This window comes from Vicia villosa, linkage group LG1 (genome assembly GCF_029867415.1).
Source record: "Vicia villosa cultivar HV-30 ecotype Madison, WI linkage group LG1, Vvil1.0, whole genome shotgun sequence".
Lineage (NCBI taxonomy): Eukaryota > Viridiplantae > Streptophyta > Magnoliopsida > Fabales > Fabaceae > Vicia > Vicia villosa.
The window spans coordinates 196,751,716-196,762,898 of record NC_081180.1 but is presented as its reverse complement, the minus strand read 5'-3'; positions in this window follow the sequence as shown (position 1 = coordinate 196,762,898).

Below are 11,183 nucleotides of genomic sequence, written 5' to 3'. Positions count from 1 at the left end.
TCCCTTACATCATTTTCAATCATATGTGGAATGCTGTAAAGGACTCTAGAGATGAGAACAGACTGAAGAAGAAGAGAATTGTTATTCCTTTTCGGAGGATCATCACCAATCTTCTAGTTCAAACCAAGATGGTTGAAGAATTGGAAACTGCTGGAGTAATCAAGGATCCCTACATAATCATTGGGAGTACCTTGAATGCTCTTACTTTGAGGAAAATGGGTCTAATTCAAGCCATTGGTACTCTCCTCAACCAGATCCAAATGTCAGAAATAGAAGAAGTCCAATTCTTTCTAAGTTTGATATGTTCTTTCTCAATGAACAACCAGAAGTTAATGTTCATTACCTTAATATTCTTAAGCAAGAAGGTTCTGTGGATGCTCCTATTAGGACAAGCAAGCAGCGGCTTCCAACTTCCATGGATGGAGTGGTAGAAGTATTTCCAGAAGCTGCTTCTCGAAAAGAAAGAAGAACAAAGCGAAAGCTAGATCTTCCTTCTATCAGTGAGGAGAAGAGAAATGACGAGAAGGCTGTTGAAGAAAAGAAAGATGTTGAAGTTGAAAAGGAAAATAAGAAGAAAGAAGATATTGTTGCAAAGAAGAAGCCTGAGAAAGAGGATAAAGAAGATGTTGAAAAGAAAATACAGAAAAAGGATGATGAGAAGGAAGCTGAAAAGAAGAAAAAGAAAAAGAAAGATAAGAAGAAGAAAAAGAAAGAAGAAGAAAAGAAAGAAGAAAAGAAATTTGTTGAGAAGGAGAAGAATACAGAAGAAGAGGAGAAAACAGAAGAAGAAAGGCAGAAGGAAGATGTCAAAGGAAAGAAGAAGATGGTGTATCCGAAGAATAGGAAGGCAATTGGAGATGAATCTGAGAGGCATCTCAAGAAGAGATCTTCAGGTATTCACATTTCTGAACCTGATTCTGTATCTGTTTTAAATTTAAAATTTGTACCAACAGAAGTTCCCCCCATCTCTCAACCAGAAAAAGCCTCATCACCTCCAACCATAAAAGTTCTCACCCCTCCTTCTTCACCCAAGACTCATGGAGTTGTGCCTGATCTTGTTTCTGACCATCCCATTTTTGAACCCATCCTAGAAATCTTACCTCTTCATACCCTCTTTCCTCCTCACACAAATATCTCCACTTCTCAACCTCCTCCTCATGCAAACTATGAACCTGTTGCCTCCCCTGTTCCCAACAATGACAATGCATCAGAATCTCCAAATTCAGATTCTTTACAAGAATTATTCTGTGCCTGCAACTTTACCCCTAAACCTCGTCTTGACCCAGATTTTGTTATCTTGGATTCTGAGGATGAAGCAGAATCATTGCTTTCTCTTAATAGAGAACCTGAACCCTACTTCATTCTTAACCCAGATTCCTCAAGCACCCAATTCAAAACCCCCAACCTTGAACTTTTTGTTGGTGTACATTTTGAATTTTTGAAGCATAAGTTACAGACAAGTTTAGAAGCCTTGAAGGTTACACATAATGCTAGGACGGATTATGTTGCTACAAGAGGTCTCAGGAGAGCTTTCAGAAGGGAGACCAATTCTGACTTTCTGAAGCTTCAGAAGGAATGTGAAGCAGAAGCTCCTGGCCCTTATGGATTCCTAAGGGATTTTGAAGATAGCTATTTCTTTCCCATCAGGAGCTGGAAATCTCTTGAGGAAAAATAATTGGCTAATGAGCTTGAAGAGGTGCATCCTCTTGCTATGGTCGTGTGGAAGCCTAACTATCATGTTCTAACTGGAGACTTTCAGTCCATCTTCAACTGGCTAAGGGAGAATCCCTCTGATAATGCACCAGATATGGTATATCCAGAAGTTGAATATCCATCAAAACCAGCTGCTCCAACACCTCCACAGAATTTGGCTGACATCCTTTTGGCTCTAGAAAATCCAAATGCTGCTATCCCTTCTCATGTATATGCTGAAGTTGCTTCTGAATCAGAAGCTGATGCTGAGAAGCAAGATGCTGAGACTCATTCTGCTAAGAAATCCCCTGTTCAGGAAAATCAAGATGTTCTCATGGTCGATGTTGCTGCTGAGAATCCTCCTCTCATGAACAATAGCTTTGATGCTTCTTCTGCTGGACCTTCTGTGCTGATAAACACCATGAAGGATATTCAACAGAATCAAGCTGATCTAGCTTCTCGTTTGGACAAGCATGAGGATACTCACAATGAGTTCAGATCTTTCATGAAGACGCAGACTGAAGACACTACTGAGATCAAAAACCTTTTGGCCATGTTAGCTAATAAGCTAGGCTAGTCGTCATCTGTCTTGGTCTTAGATGTTTTCTTGTTTTATACATCTGTTTCATGCATCTGCTTCTGTCAATCTTTTTGTACTTCTGATATTTTTTTGATAAATGAAATCAGTATCTTCTTCACTTTATTTGTCTTTTATCATCTGAATCTTTTAATGCCTTTTGATGTTATGACAAAAAGGGGGAGAAACATGATAATTGATTTAGTTTATTATATCAGTTGCTGGGATTAAGTCTCAACATTTCCTAACATTGTTTGCAAGTTCTATGTCTTTGAGATTTTTTGCAGGATTGAAGATATTCTGAAAAAGCTCAACATGAGAAGCAAATACATGAGGAAAAGCAATTCTATAAAGAAGCATGTTCTTGGAAAATTGAAGCAAGCTTAGTGCTTTGAAGCTTCAAGATAAGAAGCAAGAAGAATGTTCTGATATTCTCTTTATAGAATATGCTCTAATACATTTTCTTCTCTTAAATGCTCTGATACATGTTCTTTCTTAAGAATGTTCTGATACATTCATGCTTTGATATTTTTGTCTAGTATGTTCTGAAACATTTCAGGATGTAAACATGCTCTGATGATTCTCTGATACATTCAAGAATGTTCTGATTCAATCAAGCATGCTATGACAACAAAGAAGAAATTCAAAGCTCCGAAGCTGTCCTATGGAAGCAAGAAGCAGAAGCTCTGAATATTCTGAAGTTCTAGGCAAAGTGAAAGTCTCTACTGAAATGGAAAAATACTCAGGGAAGTCTTTTATTCTTCTAGTATTTATTTCAGGGGGAGATTGTTAATCTCAGGGGGAGACATATTCACACACTCTGATTATATGCTTATGCTATATTTATGTAATTGTCTTTTGTCATCTGATATTCTGATTGCAAATTCATATCAATTATATATGTTTTTGCCATCATCAAAAAGGGGGAGATTGTTAGAACAAGATTTGTTCTGATCAATATTCTTGTTTTGATGATAACAATGTACATGAATTTTGTATAAGACAATGTGGTACTCTAATCCTTTGCATTTTCCATTTCAGGAAATACATAAAGAGTATGCACAATTTAGCGCTCAGAAGCACTGGTTCAGAAGGTTCTGGATGGCTGCATCAGAACATGCTCTGGCAAGACATCAGAAGATGGTCAAGCAGAATTAGAACATGGACTATGAAGCATCAGAAGAACATGAAGTCAGAAGCAGAAGCACTGATGTTCTGAAGGTATCACACTCAAGCACTTCAAATTCTGAAGACAAGAAGATGCTCTGCACCAAGCTGAATGACTCTGATATTCAAACGTTGTATCTACAAATCTCATATCAGAAGCAAGTACAAGATGACAGGCTATTAAGTCTAATCTTTGACTGACAAAAGGAACATAGAAGCTACAAAAGGAAAAGTCAGTAAAAGCAGCAAAAGCATGGCTCGAGGTAGTTGACAAAAGTGTGAAACATTAAATGCAGCATTGTACTATTCACGCAATGCATTAAATGCAACCTAACGGCCATCTTCTCAAATGTCTATAAATATGGAAGTTCTGATCAAAAGCAGTAACACAACTCTTGCAAAAGTACTGAAACACTGCTGAATTCAAAACTCACAAACTTCATCTTCAACCTCACATCTCTTGTAATATTTAGTGAGTGTTAAGCTTTGAACTTAAGAGAAATATCACAGTTGTGATTATAGCTTTTTAAGAAGCATTTCAATACTCTAGTAAACATTTATTTTACATTGATTGTAAAAGGTTCATAGAGTGATCAGTTAGATCAGTAGACTCTAGAAGACTTAGAGGTTATCTTGGTGGTGTATTCCTAGAGTGATCAAGTTGTGATCAGTATACTCTAGAAGACTTGGAGGGTATCTAAGTGGAAAACTATTGTAATCAAGATTGATTAGTGGATTAAATCCTCAGTTGAGGTAAATTACTATAACGGGGGGGGGGGGGGGGGGGGGGACTGGAGTAGTTTCGTTAACAACGAACCAGGATAAAAATAATTGTGTTCATTGTTTTTATCTTAAGAGTTTTTAAAGTTACACATATTCAAACCCCCCCTTCCTAAGTGTTTTTCTATCCTTCAGTCTTTTCCATATCTTCGGGTGCCATCTTAATCTGGTTATAACCTGAGAAACCATCCATGAAGGAAAACACTTTGCATTGTGCAGTGCTATCAACTAGGATATCAATATGTGGTTGGGGAAAATCATCCTTGCGACTTGCTCGATTCAAATCTCTGTAGTCTACACACATTCTGACCTTTCCGTCTTTCTTAGGTACTAGGACTATATTAGCAATCCGTGGTGGATAGCTCACAACCTTCAGGAAACCGACATTGAACTGTTTCTCAACCTCTCCTTTGATTTTCTGAGCCATGTCAGGCCTGCTCCTTCGTAACTTCTGCTTAACCGGAGGGCTATTTTCTTTGATAGGAAGACGGTGGACCAAAATATCAGTATCGAGCCCAAGCATATCTTCGTAAGACCAAGAAAATATCCCAACATTTTCTCGTAGCATCTGGATCAATCTCTGTTTGACACCCTCCTCTAACTCATCCCCTATCTTGGTTTCTTTCTTTTCTTCGTCGGTACCTATATTCACAACCTCAATTGGTTCTTCGTGCAGCTGTATAGTCTTTTCTTCTTGCTCTAGCAGTCTGGCAAGTTCTCTGGGCACTTCGCAATCTTCCTCACCTTCATCCTCAGCTTGGTAGATCAGATTTTCAAAGTCATATTTAGCAATAGCAGAGTCGTTATCAATGGGATCTAGAGTGGATATGGATCTACAGTGCATTATGTGGTTGTGTGTAAGAACATATAGGTAAAGAAAAATAAAAGAGAACACACAATTTGAATACGAAACGTCGAATGCTTTATTGAATGAAAATATGCTTATGAAATGACAAGCCCTAACAACGGACCGTTGTGCCCGGGCAAGACACACGGCTTTAAAGTTTATTGTTTATTGAAATACAGAAAGTAAAACTAGGAAACATAAAGGACAAAACAAAACTAGAAATGGCAATTACTCCTGACTATAGGAGATAGAGACAATGTCTTCAGTCTTCCAGTTGTCCAACCCTTTGTCAGGTGTAGGAAAGATCCACTTGTCCAGGTTGCAATCATCTTCATCTTCTCCTATGGCATTGACCCCTTTGCTGATGAAATGATATTTCTAACCTTCTGGAAGAGAGTGTTGTTCTCCATCATCTTCATCTTCTCCTAGTGCAGCCTAAACCCCATTTGTTGGATTTCTAAGGAATATTAGAGAGTTTCCCCAGATAGTACAACCACCTTCTTCAACCACAGCCCTAACATCTTTTAGAGAAGCCATTGTAGGAGGAATTCTGGTAACTTTAGGAACAGTGTGGGCAGGCTTAGCCTTAGGAACCACTTGAGGCACCAACTCAAACGCCTGACGGGGAAATTCAAAGGCTTCTCCTGTAAACTCAACATACTTGGTCTCATCTATGAAACTCACCGCATATTCTTCCTCACCATACACAGTGACGATCTTGCCTTTCACCGGGTATTTCAGTTTTTGATGTAGAGTCGAAGTCACGACATTTGCCCCATATATCCAAGGGCGCCCAAGAAACAAGAATAAGCGGGATGGATGTCCATCACATAGAACACAATGTTGAAATTCTGAGAGCCTACTCTGATTAGGAGCTCAACTTCACCGTATACCGTACTCACTGAACCATCGAAAGCTTTTACTATCACATTACTGGATTTCAGCAAGATTCCCTCGGGGTTGAGTTTGTCCAATACCATCTTGGGTAGCACATTCAGAGACGAACCATTGTCAACTAATACATGGGCCAGAGTGGTGCCCCCACATTCAATGGAGATGTGCAGAGCCTTGATATGATTCTTTCCACTGGGACTTAGATCAGCATCGAAAAACCTAAGGTAATTGTTTGTCGTCAGATTTGCAATACAATTTTCAAGTTTGGTGACAAAAATCTCTTGTGGCACGTGAGCAGCCTCTAGAAACTTCATGATAGCTTTAGCGTGAGTCTTGGAACAACTTAGGAGTGACATCATAGAGATCTTGGAAGGAGTATGCCCCATATGTTCGATAATGTCATAATCACTCTTGCAGATGATCTTCAAGAACTCATTTGCTTCTTCAAGAGATGGATTTTCAGTAACAGTCTCAACGGGTGTCTAGATGGGTTCATGCAACGGCCCTTTACCTCGGGTATTAGTATTCTGATTAGGAATGGGGGTACCAGCAGGTGCAGCAGTGCTTGGAGAAATTTCTGGAGAAAACACTCCTCCGCTTCTTGTCACTTTACTAGTTCCGGCAATGTTACCCACATCAAGATTAGCGTCTTCAACAACCTTGTGGGCTACAAGTTCTTGTTTAACTCCTTGAATATAGACCTCGGCACCATAGTTCCAAGGGATAGCCTTATCAGAAGAATAAGGAATTGGGCCAGGCTTAGTGATGATCACAGGAGCCACACGGGGTTCAGCAGAAATCTTGAATGGAGCCTTAGTAGGGATCTTCAATGGGGCTTTGGAAATTACCGACACGTCTTCATTCTTCAGGCCACGGGAGAATCCTTCGTACAAATTCTCCATAGAAGGAATCTTTTTAAACATGATAGTGCGACGATCCATCCAGCCTTGAATTCCTCTTTTCAGATTCTCACAACCATTGGGTTGGGATGCACAATAATAACAACCTGGGTCACAACCCGGAAATAAACTGGCTTGCAGCAGCTTTTTCTTAATGACTGGGAGTGGAGTTGACAGATCTCTCTCGTCATAGACATAGGTCGTGTCCAGGATATCGTTAATAGCTTTGTCATGATTTGGCATAGGGGCAGTAATGACATTCGGAGTTTCTAGAAGATCAAACTCGATTTCACCAGCATCTATCATGTCTTGAATCTTATTTTTCAGTGCCCAGCAGTTATCAGCATGGTGTCCAGGACTATTGGAAGGATACACACATTTTGCATTAGGATCATAGTTTGGAGACGTAGTAGTGACATTCTTCGGAGGATCTCTTATGGTGATCAAGTTGGCCTTTAACAGATGTTGCAGGGCTTGAGATAAAGGCATGTTGATCTTAGTGAATTACCTTCTGGGTGCGTCTGACCTACGTTGATACCCTTGTCTGGGGGGTTTGCTGAGGTGTTGGTGCAGAGATTAGAATGGCCCCAACAGACTGGTTCTGATCATTTTTATTACGACCCCTCTGACTATGAACAGCATTAGACTCATTTCTGCCATGGTATGGCTTCTTTGTAGTACCAGAGGTGGCGCCTACTTGAATCTTCCCACTTCAAATACCACTCTCAACATGTTCTCCAGTCAATATGAGGTCAGTGAAGCCAAATGAAGAGCTACCCAGCAAGTGACTATAGAACGGCCCAGTTAGTGTACCCATGAACATGTCCACCAATTCCCTATCAGTCAAGGGAGGTTGAACTCTTCCAGTTGGATCTCTCCACTTTTGAGCATACTCCTTGAAACTTTCCTTCGATCCCATATACATGCTTTGCAATTGCATGTGAGTTGGTTCAAGGTCAGCATTGTATTGATATTACTTGTAAAAAGCAACAGCCATGTCTTCCCAAGTGCGAATGCTGGCACTCTCCAGCTGATAGTACCATTCCAGTTGAGTTCCAGACAAACTCTCTTGGAAGAAATGAATCCACAGTCTCTTGTCTTCAGTGTGAGGTTGGATCTTCCTCACATATGATCTCAGATGCATCTTAGGGCAGGAAATTCCATCATATTTAGCAAAAGTCGGATTCTTTAACTTTGGAGGGATAACGACTCCGGGGATGAGCCCTAGTTCCTCAAAATCCAGCCCAGGTACCTTCTGGATTTCCATTGCCTTCATACGTTCCTCCAGTTGCTTGTACTTCTCTTCACGGTATTCTTCCTCATGGTAATAGTCCTCTTCATCATCCTGATCAACGGAGCCTATGTTACTCTTGGCGTCAGTCTTGATGCTATCATTGTCTTCCTGTTCATTATTTTTGGGAAATTCAGCTTCTTTGACCTTTGTGAGAGGGCCCTTGAATCTTCTTCCCATGTTGAGAATACTTACCGGGTTCCTGGTCTTCTTTTCCTTCTTAGTTAGAAGGGATTTCAGCTCATCTTGCCCCTTGGACAAATTCAGGATCAAAGCTTGGAACTCAGCATTCTGACCTTGGAGGTTCTTGACGGATTGTTCGAGATCCATTTCCTTACTGAAATAAATAGCGGAAAGATGAGAGACTTGTTTAAAAAACATGTGATGCAATGTTTATGAATGGTATGCGTATGCGTATGCAATGTTTTCAAGGACCTTGAAATTTAAATTTGTTTAAACAAAAGAAAAGAAACAACTTTTATTAGTAATAATTAAACTGCAATTATTGTTTTTTTCCCTTTTTAGGCTTACAAAGGAAAGAAAGAAAAACAAAAAAAACAACTAAATAATAATAATAAGATAAACTTGTTCAAGTTTCCCATGGACGCTTTCTCTTTGACCCAAGGAAGTTGTTGACGCTTTGCTCTGCATGAAGTTGTTTCGTGAGCTCTAACACTTGCTTTTCTTTAGCACGGAATTGGGCCTCAAACGTATCTCTTTCTTCCTTCAACTGAACCCATGACCTTTGTAGCTCTTCTAAATCAGTAGGCATGTCTGGATGAAGAATAATCCGAGGAACCTCTCCTTCGTATTCAGGCTCAATAATCACTGGTCTGACAGCAGGATATGGCATAATAAACCTCTGGGCACGAGTGCGCACCCATTTAAGGTAAGGCTCGAGGGGAATAGAATTTCTCTGTCCCAACTCCTTGTTGTCATACTTGTACACTTTATCCCATGCTCGTATGAACCTTTGTCGATAATTCTGAGGATCGTCTTCGTAATCAAACACATAACCCTTGATAATCATATCATGAGGACCATCTCTTTGAGCGTACCCAAACTGACGTAGAGCTAAAGATGGATTGTAAGTAATACCTCCCCTAATGCCAAGGAGTGGCACATTAGGGAATTCACCACAACGGTCAATGATAGTAAAATCCTGGTTAGATTGAGTACACCATTGAATATCAGAATGAGAGAGTGACATAATCCTTTGTGACCATTGCATCCTTTGTTCATTCCTTAATACTGATCTGGGAAGGTGCAAAATAAACCACCTGGAAAGTAAAGGTATGCAGCACATGAGAGTTCCTCACTTCTTGCTGGTACGAGTGTGAAGCGAATGTAAGATATCTCTGAGCAAGGTAGGTACCGGGTTGCGAGCTAGAAATATCTTGATAGCATGCACATCTATGAACTGGTCAGGATTAGGGAATAGTACCAACCCATAAATCAATAAAGCTAACACGTCGTCATACCCCAAAATTTGCCCATCTTATTTCTCCTAACAAATTCAAATCAAAGTATAAAGCTCAAAGACATCTCTCCTAAGCAAAGATCAGAGAACTAGGGTTTTGTTGTTCAGAAAGAAAATCAACGAATCAATGGCTCCAAGGCATCCCATATGGCTCAAAATATCTCACATTACCTCTATGACAAGTATCAAGTCTCAGCTCAAAAGGATTGGCCACTCAATTGTTCAGAAGGTCAACAGTCGACTAGATCGACCTAAAAGTCAACTGCGGTCCAAGAACAGTCAAAACTCCTGATTTTTTTGTCAAAATCCTTCCATTGAAGTATCATTCACCATTTGATCAAGAGTTGATCATGGTTCATCAAGGAAAGATCAAAGATCAACAGTTCAAAAAGTTTCTAAATTAGGATTTGTATAGGAGAAAGTGAACTGAACTTTGACCAGCCATAACTCTTACATAGAACATCAGAAATTTTCCATCCAAAGCTCAATTTGAAGGAAATTTGATTCTCTACAACTTTGTCTCTCACATGCCAAGTCTAAAAATGCTTCATTTGAGAGGTATGGACAAAAACATTATAGGTCCTTTTCAAAAGTCAACAAAAAGTCATTTTTTGCAAAAGGACACACAAGGAGCATGGAAAATTATTTTGATATGAGACTAAAGACACTGGTTAGAGGACTCTCTAAGGTTTCTAAAAAGTCCTAGAACTCCTCCATACCTCAAAAATTGAGGGAGATAGACCTTGTCAAAGTTGGACTATTTTCAAGGGCATATGTGAAGAGAAAAGGTCTAAAAATCCAAAATTCTTCCAAAAGGGCCCATATTTTTAAGACCCAATCTCTGTCTTAGGCCCATGCACAACCCATGTATCATCCTACCAATTTTTAGTATTTATTTATTTCTTTTATTTTGAATTTAATCATTTAAATTCAATTTAAATTGAATAAAATAATAGAAGGAATCAAAAATTATATTTGTCTTCAATTTTGATCCAATATCTCATCAAAACAATAAGGCAAATAATTGGATCTCATTTAAAGGGTGATTGGAGAGATTTGGTACACAATTAGAAATTTTTCAATCAAATTTCAATCAAAAATATTTCACACTCAATCATACCGATTGCAAAGGTTTGGATCAATTTTGATGACCTAAGGCATCCCTATAAATGCAAAAGTGTATTCAGAAGCAAGGGGACTCTTTGGACAAGGATTTGCAGACTTTAAGCACCATAACCGAACTCACTCAAATTGAAGAAAATCAATAAACATTTTTGGATTTGCAGGTGGATTCAGAGTGTTTTAAAGATCCAAATGTATTCTTGGGACATAACTGAACGTTCCACAATCTGTTTCGAACTTGGAAACATCAACAATACGCGACAATACCCCTACGGTTTGCGTTTTGTTCTTTGCTTCAACTTCGATGATTCAGGCATCCTTTGCTCGATTTGATTACAGATATATGTTTATGTTGATGTGTGTAGTGATTCTGGACGTTTAATTGCGTTTTTGTGAGTGTTTGCTACCGATTTCCATATTAGGGTTCTTGAGTG